Source organism: Pollicipes pollicipes, unplaced genomic scaffold (assembly GCF_011947565.3).
Source record: "Pollicipes pollicipes isolate AB1234 unplaced genomic scaffold, Ppol_2.1 Scaffold_7261;HRSCAF=8764_pilon_pilon_pilon, whole genome shotgun sequence".
NCBI lineage: Eukaryota > Metazoa > Arthropoda > Thecostraca > Pollicipedomorpha > Pollicipedidae > Pollicipes > Pollicipes pollicipes.
The window spans coordinates 52,739,831-52,758,332 of record NW_023597054.1 but is presented as its reverse complement, the minus strand read 5'-3'; the positions used below and the strand labels follow the sequence as shown (position 1 = coordinate 52,758,332).

Here is an 18,502-nt window from a genome sequence, read left to right as displayed (position 1 = left end):
GTCGGCTCCGAAGTGGCGGAGCCGCGGCCTGCATTCCACAATGGCGGTGGCTCTCCGGCCGCGCCTTGCGCGTGTGCGGCAGCGCGCTCGCCCCCGCGCCCTGCCCCACTCTCCCAACCACTGCCGGCCCTGCTCTGCACTGATGGCCCGGCTCCCCGTTCGCGCCTGGCCCCCGCTCTCCCACCACTGCCGGCCCGCTCATTGCAGCTGACGGGATCGTCCCGCTTAGCCATGCCCCCGCTCTCCCACCACTGCCGGGGGCCGCATACTGCAAGCTGACGGGCTCGTCCCCCGGACCCTGCCCCGCTCTCCCACCACTGCCGGCCGCTCTGCAGCTGACGGGCTCGTCCCGCTGCCCTGCCCCGCTCTCCCACCACTGCCGGCCGCTCTGCAGCTGACGGGCTCGTCCCGCGCCCTGCCCCGCTCTCCCACCACTGCCGGCCGCTCTGCAGCTGACGGGCTCGTCCCGCGCCCTGCCCCGCTCTCCCACCACTGCCGGCCGCTCTGCAGCCGATGGGCTCGTCCCGTGCCCTGCCCCGCCTCTCCCGCCACTGCCGGCCGCTCTGCAGCCGATGAACTCATCCCATGCCCACCGCTCTGACGCCAGCACTATCAAAAGGCTAGAAGTGACTTTTCCAGTTGTGGGGTCTTACCTCCTCCGTGTGTATGAACAGCTTGATTGCCAACCATGAGAAGTGCCAGTGGAAAGCTGCCAACGATACCACTGCATAAGACAGGCAACCCCAGCGACCCGGCCGACTGCTGACTCATTTCGTCGTGGCCAGGCTTTGCGAGCGTCGTGTGCGCTCCTGTTGTTGAACTTTGCTCCATTGGGTCATGTTCTGCAGCACTTTCACAGAGGTCACATAGTTTGCGAATTTCCGCAGCTTTTTCCTCCAGGAGTTTCTGCCAGCCGGTTTTAGCCGACGAGAACCGACTAACAAGGGACTTTTAGCTGAATGCTGCCAACCTTGATACGGACATGTTTGTTTGCGGACATGGATCCGTTCGTTTGTGCCATGAGTACAAGTTCGTTTGTTTTGTTTGTGATGGCCTCAGCAAACCAAGCACGCGCTCAGACCGGTGAGAAAGCATTTTCCTTCCGTATTCCAAAGATTCCAAACGGACCGTGATGCGTGCAGAACATCCGATTTACGCGCCGCCTTCACGGCTTGTGCCAGGGGCGGAGGGCTGCTCACACATTAAACGAATCCTGGTACGTGGGGCCGAAAAGATCCACGCTACAGGTGTCTTCCCAGTGCACCGCTGTAGCGCAGTCAGTTATGGCCACATAGCTGTGGAGTACAGATACCAGAAAATGACACTTAACAATCTGGTCGTTGGATCCCGATCACAAAAATAAAGGGGCCTTGACCAGATGCAAACGACGAGTGTGCAGGTTTGGTCAATTATGATATAGACAATTGAGGGGGGTCGTGATAAAGGTCAGGAGGCGGCCTCTCTGTGAACAGCATCAGACCAAACAAGCAATGTGAGGTTTCATCCACTCAAAACGCAGGAAATTCAACCCACGCGTCATTCAGCAATCAGCTGTTCGCAGCAGCCGGAAGTTTTTGAAGTCGCCAAGGAATGGTGCCAGCCGACTGGTGCAGCCGTCCGGCGCATGGCCTTCCTGCTGCTGGCGCCGGCGGTATGTCGGCCCCGATCTACGCGCCCCTACAGACGTGGGGAGCCAGTGGCGGCACGCTTTGCCCGTGCCGGTCGGCGGCGGCGCGCCGACCCCTCCGGCCTGGGGGGAGGGGGGGGGGGGGGCGGGGCTGCCCATCCCTCCGCATCGCGGCTGCGTGATTTACTGTTCCATCGCTGGCCGGGTCAGAACCGGAGGCCACACAGCGCCGACCTGCCGCTGATAGATAAATAACACCACGATTTGCATAATGGAATTTCGGCGGCGCGCCGTTCGCAGCTGCATAGCCCTAAGTTTTCCTTTACGACCCAATCAGGGCATTAAAGGCAGCTCCGATCGACGAGCAGCCTTCTCAAAATTATCCGCCTAGATTATTCGAAATCATTCGCAGCCGCGAGCCACGGCGATTAGTGACGAATTTAGGACCCTTCCGCGACGCGTCGGCGGTCGCGACGTTTGGCCGACAGCTGAACGGTCCGACCATGACTCAGCCGCGCCCGCGCCCGCCTGTCGGCGGCGTCCCGCCCGCTCCAACACGGGCTGCCTCGCCGCCGGGGACGCCGCCGGCGCAGAGTCGTTTTTGACCGTTCCCCCGACAAATGTCCGTCCGCCACCGTCAGCGCCGACCGCGAGTCACGTTATGACGCGGCACGACGGCGTCAATGCGGCCTCCGCCTCCCTTCGGCGGCGCCGCGCGCCGTCTTATCATGGCAGCGGCGAGCGCCGACCGAGCTCATTGATTTCGCCTCAGTTCGCCCGTCCGACCGCCGCTTGTGTAATTAATTATACCCGTGCCGGCGACGGCTGTAAAATTTCCCGCGCGCCGCCGCCACCGGACGCCCGCCGGAGGGGAGGGGGAGCGGGAAACGGCGCAGGGGAGCTGCCGGCGCTCGCCGGCCGGCGGTGATTTAGCCGCGCTGTACGCCGTGCCGGACACCCGGTCCACACGCCACGTCCTGCCCCTCCCAGCCGACGGCTGCAGCAGGGCCAGCGTCGCGCCGCCGGACAAGCGGCGTCGATTTCCGCTCGCGACATTTGGCAAATCGCGCTCGCCGCATTTAACTCCGAGCGGGCGTCCCCCGCCGCCCGAAAATCACACGCCGGTGTGGAAACGGGCCATCCTCGTGATGGTATGCCATCCTGCTGACGACGGAGCGCCGGGGCGTCCGGCGCAACCAACCCCGTCGCCCGGCCCGATGACCGTCATCGTCGAGCCGGCGCGAGCACCGGCCTCCGGCCGACGCGGCACGCGGCGCGCGGTGGCGGCTCGAGTCGGAGGGCGGCCGGGGCGCGTGACCCGGCCGAACTGTCCGTCGCCCACCGAGCCGGCGCGTGCTCGGGCCGGGTGGCTCGTCCCCGACCGGGGTCGGCACGTGGCCGGGCCCCGAGGACGTACCGCGACGCGTTCCACAGCCGGCATCGGCGGCCTATTGCGCGCTCCGACACACGTGTGGACCGGGGCGGGGGGGGGGGGGGGCTGTGCAATGTCAGACATTTTAATCGACCAGTGCAGCTGGATGTATTGCGCCTTCAGGAGCGGTCAAAGATGTGTCGGCAGCCCGGCTCCCTGGTCCGGGATTTGGGCGGGATCTGGCCAGACTGAGCATCACGCCTTTCGATGACGTCACACCGTTGGTTTCTCAGCCGCCCAGCCGACCGCCACTGTGCTGCCAGAGAACGGCGAATCAACCCGATGACGAACAGGCACACGCAGACGCGTGATGCGGATCGCCGCCTTTCCGCATTCTCCAAGCCCTTAACGAATTTAAAGACTTTCTTACCAGCATTTAACGCGCTGGCGATCCCCATGTGGAGCCCACCGGCCGTTGAGATGAGCGTGACTGCATTTCTGCGTGGAAATCGTTTACCAGGCGGTACCACGTCCTACAACCTCGATTTCGCGTGTAACAGGCGTCGCAGCAATTTTCAAAACCCCTCGTTCGTTGCTGGACTCGAGGCGAAACGAATACGGCGGCAGGGCAGTCGCTTGAAGGGAGATATACGACTCGTCACAAATTCGTCCTCAGTTGTGTAAGCCTGAGCAGTGACGTCACAATACCGGTGAAATTATGGGGCCAGGTCATGGCCGTGTGGAACTCCGACCATTCTGACATTTTACTTACCGGAGAGCAAAATGTCATCAGCCACAGAAATCGTCTGATCGGTCATGTCTTAGATCATTAAATACACCAGCCGTGCGCAGTACATGCGGCAGTGGAATACCAGGCAGTTATTCCTTTGAAGTGCGGCAACATCAGGACGGAATGGTGAGGGTTGTCCGTCAACCATGGGCAAACACGGTGGCGGAAATTTGTAAACCCCATCTGCGTAGAACACCCTAGCCCTCGCACTGCACGGGTCTGGCAGAAAGCAGCTCCGGGCGAGGCACGTCAGACTTCTACACTCTCTCACTCCACGACTATATGCGGGATTCTGCAGCAAATGGAGCCTGGATGCGTTAACATGACACTGGGAGCCGCGAAGGGCTCCGGCTCAGAAATAACTCCAGAACCAGGGGATTAATGTCGGAGATCAAGATCTCTGCGCGTAAGAAAGGGCGCGAAGAAATATACGAGGAGTGTATCCACAGTTCGAACCACAGATCCATGGTCCGCCAGGAACTGCACAATAGGGTGTGGCGTAAAATAAGTTGTTTTTTTTTATTCCAGCCGTAGTTTCACGTGATACCTTCCATTCGTGACAAAAAATAACTGTTCCGCAACGTTCTCGAAAATAAGGAGCATTGCTGTGCAAAAACACAATTTCATTTTCGGTGTTGGCAACATATGTAACGTTGCATGCAGCGTTACAGTCTAAAAAAGATATTTACTCGTCTTACAATTACACTCTTACACTGAACGCCTTCAGGAATGCTTCTGGTATGCACAGCAGATCTTAAAAAAACTACTAAATGCCCATAGTCCCTGGCGCTTCGTAAAAGAGGGCGTGACGACAAGCATCGTGTTCCCTTCAACAACAAAAATATCGATGCAATGAACAGCGTCGCAATGATCCGCTGTTTTGTATGTACATATCGCTATATTCTTTATCAATGGAGGCTTTTAAGCCATGATACACGGAAGCCTCAGCCCTACGTCACCCGGCCGAATCCATACACATGCACCACACCGCTGAAGGCAAGGCACAGTCGGTGATGACGCCCAGTAGTGGGCCCTTCACGGTCCACTGTACGGCCTTATCGTGAGGGACGAATTGCTGCACATTCATGGGCCTGGCAAGGAATACCTGAGACTCTCCTCCCGCCATGCTACGGGAGAGAAGGGAGTCCCTGTGTCCACGATCAATACGTTGTCCTCTCCACTGTGGCGACATTACACTGGAGGACTGTTCCTCGTTCTGATGTAGGTGTTACACATCTCCCTCCCAACTTCTCAAGGATGGCGATCTGCCCTCGCGGTCACTGCACAAAGTCTGCGGTGGCGAGGTCGTGAGCCCCTGATCCCAGCAGCTCACCAGCGGGCATATCACGGTAAGTCCTGACACTGGCGGTGGCGAGGTCGTGAGCCCCTGATCCCAGCAGCTCACCAGCGGGCCTACTCACCGGTAAGTCCTGACACTGGGGTGGCGAGGTCGTGGCCTGATCCCAGCAGCTCACCAGCGGGCCTATCACCGGTAAGTCCTGACACTGGCGGTGGCGAGGTCGTGAGCCCTGATCCCAGCAGCTCACCAGCGGGCCTACACCGGTAAGTCCTGACACTGGCGGTGGCGAGGTCGTGAGCCCCTGATCCAGCAGCTCACCAGCGGGCCTACTCACCGGTAAGTCCTGACACTGGCGGTGGCGAGGCGTGAGCCCCTGATCCCAGCAGCTCACCAGCGGGCCTACTCACCGGTAAGTCCTGACACTGGCGGTGGCGAGGTCGTGAGCCCCTGATCCCAGCAGCTCACCGGCGGGCCTACTCACCGGTAAGTCCTGACACTGGCGGTGGCGAGGTCATGAGTCCCTGATCCCAGCAGCTCACCAGCGGGCCTCACCGGTAAGTCCTGACACTGGCGGTGGCGAGGTCATGAGTCCCTGATCCCAGCAGCTCACCAGCGGGCTTACTAACCGGTAAGTCCTGACACTGGCGGTGGCGAGGTCATGAGTCCCTGATCCCAGCAGCTCACCAGAGCAGCTCCCAGCACCTTACAACGCACGGGTGACCCCGATTCGAATGTGACTCATAGAGTCATGGAGCCTGGGTGGCGCGATTGACACGGAGCTTCAGATGTGCCTTACATAAACATGCCGATGTCGCACCTGATCTCCACGATCAGGCTGCATAGTGGACAGTCAAGTGAGATACCAGCCTGGCGTCCTCATGGGCCGGGGGCGTTGGGGAGAGTTGCATCAGTTTTTACTCTGAGCTTCCTCACGTCACGTTTTGAGGATATGACAAAGATTCGTACATCTGCAGGCGGCTATAACATTTAGGTACATATGAAGTAGCAAAATTTTGGACAACGCTACTTCATTTTTCGGAAGACAGCCTCGGAATGAACCCCTATCAAACGACACAACTTATCCCACCGTGGGGTAAATTATGTCAAATGGTGCAGTAAGTTGCATTGATTTTCTCCACGGAGAAGGTCAAATTGCAAGGAATCTGAATTTGCTGACAGATGTCAACAAAAGACGTCGGTCTCGGTTCTTTCGCAATGCGTCGTGATTGCGACATAACAAATCCTTGCCCTTTATCAGCTAGCGTTTATTTTACAGGCTACCGCCACGACGGTTTCGGTTGCCCAGGTAGGAATTATGAATCTGCATAGGCACTGTAAATGCCCACTTATTGCTTGGCAATAGGCATTGGCAATGGCAATAAGCCATAGCAGCCACGTCAGACAATCAGTGACAATAAGTCAGTCAGTTGCATCATTGTCGGTACATTGCATCACCGAAACATGCCCCCTGCACAGCTGACACAATACGTGCCACACATCACCGGAAGAGAGTTCACGGTACCCCGAAATCCTTGGCAGACACCAAATGTTTGCAGCGTATTTGGCACAGGTACTTCCACCACTAAGAACAGCATTCCGATTAGTGCGGCTACGCTGTAAGACCTTAAACACACATTGCAAGCGATCGCTTGAGTTTTCAGCGATATGCAAAACATATATTGGTGGCGCTCGCCCAAGACGCATCCGTGTCTGAAGCCAGAAGAACACTGAAATATAGAGGGTTCTACTGGCCTAGTTCTACCACTAAGCTCACTAACGTAGGTTCGGCACCCGTCGCATATATTTGGGATAGATCGCCACGATACTACTTGGACATGATGCAACTCGCCCCACTCTTCCGTTTGACCTTCAGCGGCGGAATGTATTTGTCACGTGCAAGGCGGCTTATATGGAGATTGCGCTTAATTTACTACAACGGGAGGCCTTTCAAGCTCCCGGTGACATATGAAAGTGCAAAACAACGAATTTCTGTGCGTGAGATTCCACTAATCCAAAAGAGAAATACAGAGGATAAGCAAACTTGCAAGCCAAATATTTGCTCTCCATTTGTTGTACACCACTAGGCATCAGAGTGCACAGCGCCATTCCTTCCAGCTACTGGGACTGCCGCCTACAAAAACCGACCTCTAACGCTATGGATAATTGAGAAAGCGAAACGGCATTGCTTCCGTTGATACTAGTGATTAAACCATTGGTTTTTACTCGATGTCAGCTACTGCCTGCGAAAACAATGAGCATGTTTTTGATTGTCACATCCCGCGGCAATTTCGCATGCTGTGAACATCAACTATAGACTAACGATTTTGGGCAGCTAGCCTTAATTTTGCAAAAATGATCCTAGAGGCCTCGGTTCCTATGCACACACGGCATCAATTCTCACTTTGACGAAATTCGAATTAATTTTTGACCTGAAGAAGGCATTGAGACAGGTCCCCCATCTGCGGATAGAACCCGGGTTTCAGAATAAGTCTTTGAAACTATAGATACGTCTATCTAGCTGCAAAGAAAGTCCTTTATCTGAAGAAGGGGCCAAAAAAACGGACAGAGGTTTGTCGCGAAGGAGAAGGGGCTTTGGTTAGTTTTTATTAATAGGTCCCGAGGTCTGGACCCACGCGGGGAACTTGTGCCTTTAATGGGGCGACCATCGTGAAGGAATATGTGGCATATGTGGGAAACCTGCAATCGCAATCCAGTGTCGCTCAAGTATTTACTTAAGGTGAATCACACCGCTGTCGTATGCCTACTGAATTCCGCGACGCAAAGGACACCATAACACTAAGAACAAATCTGAGCAGGAAGTACTCACGAAATTTATCAGTAGACACGTAACTTGGAAGTATGTTAAGAATGGCTTCATCCCATGTGCATTAATGACTGACGTCGAGGTCAATTCGACAGGAGCGGAACACTTTTAATACGTCGGGTACACCTCCACAGGCTCTCCTGCCAGCCCGAACCACCAGCAATTGTGTTTTAGGCGCGGGGGGGGGGGGGGGTGGTGAATGGCAAACGTTTGGATCATCGCACCCACCAGCTGGCAGCAGCGACCATTCTATGGAACCCTAGGATCGTCGCTGGAAACCCGGCTGGGAAAGTTTCCGGCTTGTTTCCCATCGATCCTCGGTGGGCGTCCTGTCATCAAGTCCTGGTGACATCCTTGCTGGGCAGATAAGACCAATCCGCAAACGCCGCGCGTCGACTCACTTGAGCAACACCCACCGCCAAGCGTCAAACAACCCTAATCCTCGTCACTTCCGTGGCTCGCCGCGCGCCCGACGCTCCAGTGGCGCCACCTACTCGGCACCGACGCGTCCGGCCGGAGCCGGAGCCGGCGGACGGCACAGCTGTACGCGACGGCCCGCCGCCGGCACACAGCCGCATCCGCGCCCGTCATGCAGCGAGCCCTCCGACAGCATATCTACTGGTCTGACACCGGCGCGGCGGGGCGTCAGCAAGCAGTCACGACACGTGACGACACCGCACCCGTAACATTGACACGTCAATCATCCAGAAGACTGGTTGCGTTAGAGCCTTTCAGGAAGTTACTATGGAAAAATGTGACTTCAATTTCCGTCAGCATCAGATGAACGCCTAGTCGAGGAGCGCCGCACTGAGCGCCGCACAAAACTCGGACGCAAACTTTGGGTGCCTTGCCAAACGTCCACATCCTGTGAATCATGAACCTGATATAGCCTCGAATGATAAGCACAGCATAACGAGCCCGCGTCACCTTCCCGCCAGCGTTTCTTCTTTCGCCTCGGTCAACGCATCTCGACGCTCGCCGTATCTAAACTTAACGGTTAAACAAACCTAATAGTGATACCGATGCTGATCATTTTACACGCTCAATGGCGTTCACGGCGTCTTCTGCTCGCCGATTATCGCTTTGGGGAGAGGCTCTGGCTTTGCTCCTGTGACCTCAGGCTGGCCAGCGCACTGACGTTCCAGCCAGCGTTCGCCCGGTCCCGGGCGCCTGCGCGCGCCCACCTACCTTGTCGAAGAGGCTGCGCTTGTTCATGGTGGTGATGGCCGTCTGCGCCGCGTGCGGGTCGCCGAACTCGACGAAGCAGTAGGGGTCGGCGGCACTCTGAAACCAGACGGCCCGCCAGGCCCGTCATTCAGTCCCGGCCGCCTACCCGCCGCCACCGCCGCCCGACACGTGCCGCAGCCACGGCACGGCACCGCACGGCGCGGCGCCGCACGGCGCGGCACGGGCGTCCCCATCTCCCAAACGGATGAGGTGCATCGTACTCGATTTATGTCTTTGTCCGTGTACTCGCAATGACATATTCAGATAATCTGCAGCACGATTTTCAACCTTCTGATATTAACTTGTTTCATTTGGAGGCAGCAAATCGTCCTCACGCACGTCACGCGGTTAGGAAAAGTTACGCGTTCAACGTTTGTGGTCTGTTGAAGGGTTTAGCGAAAAGGCAGTTAGTTTGATTTCGATGCAAACTGGTTGAATGAGCTCGACATAAAGTAATCTCCAGCAGGATATGCAAGAATTCTTAACTGAGGGCGGGCGCAACACAATTTTTTTAGTAAAAGCCGAATCTCCTGCATGGCGTAAAACAACATCGCATGTTTTGAATCCGTTGAATTTGCGTGTCTAGTTCGATTTTTTTGATCGATAACATGTATTTACACATATTTATACGTGTCATACATTTGGCAAGAGTGGGTACGCACCATCAGAGGTTATTAGATGAGCACACCCCATGCAGTCTCATATTCCTGCATACATCCTGCAGTATGAAGAGCACTCCAGGTTCCCAATGTGTATTTGTACTCTGATTGACACTCAGCGACATTATGTCATCAATAAATTTTACACACACATCCGTCCGCCATATCGTACAGAAACGCCTCCAAGGGCTCATGGCTGGACCAAGCCCCATTTTCCCCATATTGTGCGCAATGACAACATGCGGCTCAAACGTGTTGCAGTCGCAGCGCTGGCCGCCTTCACTTGTGCTTAGCATGGGTTCCAAGCCTCCGCACATTTGCCGTCGCGGGCACAATCACTGGCGCCGCTGCGCCGCATGTGACGCATCCGCGATCACCGCCCCCTGACGCAGCGCGGCGTTCGCTTCTCCCGTCACTGCTCTCCGCCGCCGGGGCTCGGAGCCCAGCCGGGCGCCGTCCCTACACGTGGGCGGCATCCCAGCCGCGACGCGTCCGGTCCACCCCCGACAAGGACGCGGTCACCAACCAAACGTCACCTCCGGCGGAGGCGCGGTCATGATCCAAACGTCACCTCCGGCGGAGAAGCTGTCATGATCCAAACGTCACCTCCGGCGGAGGCGCGGTCATGATCTAAACTGGCGGAGGCTAAGTCACGACCCAAACGTCACCTCCAGCGGAGGCGCGGTCATGATCCAAACGTGACCAGCGGAGGCGCTGTCATGATCCAAACATCACCTCCGGCGGAGGCGCGGTCATGATCTAGACGTGACCTGCGGAGGACGCTGTCATGATCCAAACGTCACCTCCGGCGGAGGCGCGGTCATGATCTAGACGTGACCTGCGGAGGCGCTGTCATGATCCAAACGTCATCTCTGGCGGAGGCTAAGTCACGACCCAAAAGTCACCTCCAGCGGAGGCGCGGTCATGATCCAAACGTCACCTCCGTCGGAGGCGCGGTCACCACGCGCGCGTGTCATGACCCGGGGCATCGGGAGGCTGTACGAGCCCGTCAGGTAACGTTGCTGAAGCCCTCGCCGCCGTCCGCACTCGCAGCCTGACGCGAGCCGGCCATCCAGCAGCCTTCCGGTGCCGGCGTCCGCTGTGGCCGGGCCCCAGCGCCAGCACGCCGAGCGGAGACGGCGACGTCGGAGCGACACGAGCCGGTCTCTGCTCGCGGCGGCGGCGTCCCGCCCCGGCCGCATGGCGCGCGGTGTCGACTGACATGGCGCACGGAACGTGACCCGCCGCCGGGCCTCCCCAGGCTGTTCGGTCTCCGTCCGCTGAGCCAAGTCCGCCAGGCCATACCGCTATTGCAGGCGTCACAGTCACAGCCACAGCGAGCACACACAACACATACATATGTCTCCCATGTGGGTAACGTGAACCAACTGACACTACGTACGAGCACCAGTGGTGCAGACCTGGCGGCGAGGTCGGCCGGCGCTCCCGAGGGAGGACGGGCAGATGGGGCCGGGCCGACTGAGTCAGGAGGACTGCGCGACATCGGCTCATGACCAGTGCGCATCCAGCTCGACCCCAGATTACGATCACCAACCAACCCGACCACCTCAATAAATAGTTGTATTGGTCGTAAACTACGTCCCAATCTGCGCGCAGATTATCAGCCCAGTGCTGGCTGCACGCCAGACGGCTGATCGCATCGCCTAATTTGAGCAGCAGCGGCGCTCCAGCCGCCGGCGCCGCCACCACAGCTGGTGCCCCCCCCCCCCCCCCCTCCCCCCGCCGCACGGCCGAGCGCGCTCGTCCCCACACGAGCGCCTGCTCCCTCTGCCGGACGGCCGCTCCCCAGGGGCGGGCGCGGTGCGCCGGCCGGCTCGAGACAGCCGAGGCCACTTCACAAATGCGCTCCGTTCCGGGGGCCGAGCGGTCGACGGCCGCCATACGTTAGGCGGGCGGCCGACGCCGCCGCGCGGGCCCTACTCTGTCGCAGCCAAAGGACCACTCGCACAAAAAGACACCTCTCCTGGAGACGGGGAGGACACGTGGATCGGCCGGCCACGCTCACGCCAGCTCCGGAGCAGCCCGCCGATCGAGTATCTCGCGTCGGGCGTGACGCTATCAGCTTCAGACGATCCCCGGCGCTACGATCCGGATTCTTGCTCAGTGGCACCCGTCACCGGCACCTGCTGAGCCCTGAGGCTGGTTTCATGAAAAATGCATCCGACACTTATCATCAATTAACAAGTGTCAAATGCATTTTTTAATAAGTCACAGCATTACTTCTACAGGAATTTAAAAAATTACACCCAAAAATCCGAAAATATAACTGCGAAAACGGACCACCGTTGCATATCGGTGCGCTGTGGAAAACCAGGTATTGTATATTCGCGAGGGTTTTCGGTTTTTGGCAATGGTTGCGCCAGAGCCGGGAAGGCAACTAACTTATCTCATCAGAAAGGGACCAAGCGACATCCGGGATCGAGGAACAATCACACAGTAGTCACAGATATTATCACACAGTAATTGATAAAACAAAGTTTACTCAGTTAATATTTCCATGTAGCATGACTACCAGATGCATTACCTTGTTCCAATTGTTTTACATATGGTGTTCCTCAGAGTGGAAAGATCTACATCTTCCAGCGGCAGATGTGTGTCGTATGCTGAAGGCCTTAAAACTACAAGCGTTTGGAGAGCTTGCGTGTATATGAAAAGAACCACACAATGGGGACATCACGTAGCGATTTTTACGGAGTCCCATTGTCCATAACCACAATATCGTGGAATTAAGATTTGTTTTTGACTTCCCGTTGCCAACATGCAAAGAACTATTCGATGGTGCATAGAGAACGGATAGCCATTCTGAATACCTGTGGCCCAACAGCTTGCATATGGTGCACTGGCATGCATATTGCATGTGCCACCTTGAATGCGACGTGTTCTAAGATCGGGAATGCTAAGTTTTACGCCACCATGACACTCAATTTGTGGCATACGGACAAACGGCACGCCACTGGAAAACTGCTAAACCATAACGCTCACAGCTAACTTTCCCCTAATCTACAGTGCCGCATGATCACAGGATCTACCAGGCGCCAGGAGCAATCGGCATGACGTGATCAGTTACCATCTCCAAGTTTTAGCTCATTGTGACGCTTCAGATACCATGCTTCAGATTGCAGCCAATTGTGGCCCCGGTCCGGCACCTGCTAGAAAAAAAAAATTCAATCCAGGACAATCAATAAATTGAACTGGTCAAGCGCCTGACCGGTGCTTAGGGGGACACGACGCTTCACATGTCCTGTAATGCTTCAAAGATCACAAATTGTTGTGTTCTTAACAATTTAGACGTGACCTTAAACTGCTTCACAACTCTGGTCTACACATGCGCATGAACAGAAAAAGAGCATCCACCAAAATCAGAGCTGCAGGAGTATTAGGCGGCCTGTTATGCATTTGAACCCAACGCTTGACGCCAGTGTTTTGCACGCTTCCAGCGGTACCTTCCCCAGCTTTCTCCCCATACCCATCTAGACCTCCCAGCTACCCGATGGCACTCCGGCCTTTGGTGTCTGTACACCAGGACGGCCTTCCAGCCGTCCTGGTGTACAGACACCTTCGTCAGCGTCCAGAAATTACCGTCCCATCGCGTTTGGAAAAATGGAGGCCTTTATCCTGTTTCATCTCCTCAGCCCACTTCTCCCTGCGCGCTATGCCCCAGTTGGCCAAAATATTGCATTTGGGCGTCATGGTGCTACAAATACAGATACTTAACTCGTGGGTTCTTACTAGTTTCTTAGTTCTCTTAATTTATCATGCAATAAACCAACTGAATTTAGAATTTCAACCAATTCCATTGACCTAGGGTTGCGTATAAAGGTTAGACCATGGTCAAAACCACACTGCTTTATGCTCAAGATCTGTTTTATAGGGTAGGGTAGTTTCTGGTACTCATTTCGAATCTATTAATGACAGGGACCGCAGCACACATTGTCCATGGACTTTTTCAAGTTAAGAGCAGGTCATTGACCTAAAACAACCCAGGTCCCCATATTATTTTTACGGACATACCAGCTAGCGTAACCCCTGACGATTATTTGAGTCCAAAAAAGTAATCTCGTAAGTATCTGGTCACCTTAACCTTATAAAGGTCAAACAAGGTCACCGACCTCATTGGCCTTTTGCTTAAAACAGGTGTTTGGCTTCACGACGGTTGCACGAGGAGGTCCGGGGGCACTTGAGACACCAATATGCAATTCGACCTCGTTTGACCTTATTTGACCCCGAAGGTTATAACCGAAGAAACCCAAATTTTGACACATGAGTTAACATACAGGACAATCCACCCTATCAATGTGGTGTTTCTACCTATCTTAGTTTTCGAGATCCCAGCGGGGTCAAATTGACCTTCCACCCGAGCGAATGGTAATCAACTGGCCACCCGGGCGCGTGTTAATAGTAGCAAACGCTTTTCTGGAATCTTCATTCCCAAATTCAAGCCAACATCACATTCCAACGGTTTGTTCAGGCCAAAAAGACCAGCAAACGTCTTGTAGCTTCATTCAAGCGGAATCAACTCAGAACTATTGGCAAACCATTGCGCCTGAATTGAAACCAATCACGGGCAGACGAATGGGCGGCACGCGCGCTGAAGCGTCCTTTCGTGTGGCTCCTCTGTTCGGGCGGCGCAGAATAGCAGCGGCAAATCAATATCCGAAGAGCATAAGTATATTGGAGTGCCCTTGTATGTTACTCATATGGTGTACCCAGTACTGGCCGTGTTTTAGGTGACGTGTGGCGGTTCACGAGTTTACATCAAGAGATAAGGAGGTAGGCCGTGGTTTAATATGGTACAGTGAGCGGTACACTGTGGATAAGAGGCATGTAGGGTAAGACCGACGTGGACTGCTACGCGGGAACGTGTGTTCCTGAAGCTCGGTTTGGGGTGATTAGTTGTACACAAAACATACGGAATGAGCAAACAAGGTATTCCATTTTATATACGCTGTTTTTGCCATGAATGAGACTCATGGCATCACGGCGAAAATTTCACACCACACGTTCTATCATTTAAAAAACACGAAGTAAATGTTAACTGGCCACCGTCTTTAGCGACAAACGAAAACAGTCCATAATCGAATTGAGCGATCTTCCCAGCCCAAGTGTCCGCGTGCTTTTGCTCTGACACTGGACAGTCAGATGATCGTGCAACCAGCGACCAGTTTCTCAAAGGAACAGCACAAGCCAGCATTTTAAAACTGACGTTTCTAGATGATCTAGATCTAGATGATGATTTCTAACATGATTAGCATTAGAAATGCACGCCGACGCCAGTAGTCTGTCGTGGTTTTGGTATGTGTTCTTGTGGCGCCTATTTGTGCGTCTCGTTGGCGTGACAGCAACCACAGAACTATACATAGTGCCGTCCAGGGCCGCGCGCAAGAAATGCATCACTTAGGTTCCCAGAATATATAACATCATTTTCACGCATTCACGAACTTAATAGTTTTCTAGTAGATTTACTGCACAAAAGTAGCTGTATTGCATCACGGTTCGGGGGAAAATTTTACTTAAAAACGATCATGGTGCTTTGATCACGACCACAACGCAGATCGGTATGCATAGGCAGATGGGAGTACGGCCGGTAATGCTCATGAAAACTGGAAAGAGTAGATATGCAAGACCATCAGTCATCAGCAATCAATCGGGGACAGTTCACAAACCAGTGTACAACATTGTGCACAAACTATGGATTTTGTACACAATGATTTCTCCAATTCACGGGTCAAGGGTCACCGGAGGATATGGCGAGATACCTTGATGTCACGATGAACGATCTGTGTGTGCTGAGGGAACCTTCAATGAACCTAGCGGAAGATAGCACGGAGTGGCCGGGAGACGACGCGTCAGTCATGACCTGGGCGCTGGTGTCCTTAAACCTTAATGGGAGGAGAGCAGTTCTAGAGAAAACTGGGGGAGCACACATAAATAAGTAAATAGATATTATACACATATATGGATATATATGCATACATATAGTTATATATCTTACCCGAAAACTTGTTCTAAAGGGTAGTCCTTCACGCTTATTTCACATTCACAAGCAAGTAGAAGATTCCGTATGTTGACCTCATAGAGGAAAGGAGAGGTCACTATAATGCAGCATTACCCCGATCAACCTCTTGGTTTCAAGGCCACCTGTGAATCGTGTTTTATATTCATTTCGAATTTCACCTCGCATAACCTCAGTTGACTCGATGGTCAACCATATGGCATGGACGCTTACTGCCCGATTTTGAGTCATGGGCAAACCAAAAACTAAAAAGCTCACGACAAATCACATTGACTCCGAACATGATCTCATTCCAAACACTAGCGTTCACCCCGGTGGACATTAATGCTGCGCTCTGCTGCAATGCAGCCGCGAGAACTGAATTGCCAACCTGTCTGTCTCATAATGGTGCCACGGCCTTGGTGTCAACACATTACACATTATTACTGATGTTGCATCCTGCCACGCTTACGTCTGTTACGACTCCCACGCGAGTCGACAACTCAGTATACGTGTGTAAGGTCACCGAACAGCATGTCAGTGAGTGAGGGAACCGGCGCGCAAGCGGGTCGAATAGTAAGGTCGGGTCACGCTCGCAGTTACAACACGTGACTGCGTGGGCGTGTGTGCTCGCATGCCTGAGCGTTTCAACGGCTGAGTGGAGTGAAGATGCGTGTGTGGGTATGTGCGTACTTTGGCGTGCTCGCGGCCACATCTTGTGTGAACGAGCTCCGTGCCAGGGAGCGCAGGTGCCCGCATAAACGCTTCAGCACTTCCGTTACCAAGCATTGTGCGACATGCAGGCCGTGCCAGATCATCAGATGTTTAACTCACGTCAGACAGCACCAGGAACGACACAAATAGCTTACGAGTCGTGCATACACCAATGAAATCATGCATGTCATGTATCAGACGCAATGATGGGTTTTACTGGTCTATGTTATCGTCCATATGCACTGTTCCTGCGCACTTCTTGGCTCAATACGCACAGTGTCGAGATGAAGCCCGACAGAATCGTTGTGTGATGCCGTATAGCTTAAATGGAATGTTCCATATTTGAAGATATTGAGGCAAGCATTAGACATGTTGAAATCAGCTCACTTGTAATTGGTGGTATGTTTTAAGTGCAAAACATCGCTCTAGATGACGTAATTCCATTATTTAGTAAACATGCTCCTAAGTACGTCATCGTTTGATTCCGTCATGGAACGTTTGTATGAGGTCAGGGGCTGCCAAACTGGGCGTGCAAAATTGCCACCATAGCGGCCGGGCTGACTCACTTCTTGTACCTTAACTTCTTCAGATGTGTCGTGTTCATCGTTGCGTTGTTTGCATGAACCAAATATCGTTGTGTGCGTTCAAGCCCTTTCTCGTGATTCGCTGCATATTTGTCCACAGTTTTATGTTGTTTGTTTGCATTCACATGCTCGGTCATGGCGCTTTTTTCTTTCTTTTTACATTTCTTCCAATTCCAGTCTTATTTTTCCGTCATAACTCGTACCGCTGCCAAAGCTCTTCTGTCACATAACACAAAACGTGATTCGTGTTCCAAACTTGCATGAAACGCATCACGCTGGTCCAGAGCCCCCGCTAACGCCATAAATTGTGCTGACGTACGCCGAAGATGAACAGCTTGATGATAATATATTCTGCGGCCTTGTACCACTACATGGCCAATAAGGTGACAGTAGTCATGTGACGTTTTTATGACGTCATGCATTCTTGAGAGACCTTGAAATAGTCTGCACAAGTTCGCAATCGTCAAGGCGAGGAACCAGAGGGGTTTAAGTCATACAAAGGGCAGGGCTATGAACTACACTTACATCCTTTAAAGCCTATATTTGAATCCATACCCCATAAATGTGGAACACTCCCTTCAAGCTGAGCGAGAATTCACAAAACTAAGTTATTATTGTTTGCTACTTTATAACTAAAAATAGCATTATTACGTCCTTCCTCTGAGCATTCAACCGCAGTTTTTGTCTTGCACATCACAGACCCCGGGACACATTGTCCCCCCCCCCTCCGCCACAAAATGACACAAACGTTTGCTGATGAACACCATCCCATTCATCGGATGTCACCTTCATGTGTTTTTAGAATAATAAATATACAAATATCAGCTTTGTACGTTTCAGCACAGCCTAAATACCACATAATAACACACAGATTATGTTAAGGTAAAGATCAGCACAGCACGGAAGCGAGCAAGGAAAGACGACGGACTGGCATTGGGTGTCGCCCCCAGGCCTGCGTGCGTTTGCGCGCTTCGCTCATTCCACATGCCTCCGTCAGGATCAATGGCGCATCGGCGGCGGATACCGGGAGCGAGGTATACCTTTGCATTGGAGCAACTACTGAGCTCAATGCAATACTGTATGTTTTGAAGTCCGAAGATTCGGCAAATACGCCGGGCCGACATCTATCGGTCATTATGGTGTTGTCCTTTCGTTAACTCGAACATCTGTTGAAACCCTCAAGTTAGCTTTGTGCCTCAGTTCCCTTGGACAGTTTCATAAATGTTTTGCTTAAAGAAAGCGTTCGGGCATTTCTCATGAAAAGTGGGCTACGCCCTGAAAGAAGTGCACAATGTCACGTTAATGTGGCGGACGATGCCCATGAGTACCACAAATATTGCTGAGAATGGTCTCATCTGCTTACAGTTATGTCTAAAGTTAAGCTGCTGGCCA

The 18,502-nt window shown here is 53.7% G+C and overlaps 1 long non-coding RNA gene across 1 annotated transcript in view; it reads right to left on the bottom strand.

The window, feature by feature from the left end:
- Nucleotides 1-9,078: 9,078 nt before the first annotated feature.
- The window catches only part of LOC119112433 (uncharacterized), a 30,569-nt gene continuing 21,145 nt past the window's right edge, over nucleotides 9,079-18,502 (bottom strand). The window contains exon 3 of the long non-coding RNA XR_005095716.1: nucleotides 9,079-9,197. This is a non-coding gene — a long non-coding RNA (uncharacterized LOC119112433). The remainder of the gene's footprint in view (nucleotides 9,198-18,502) is intronic.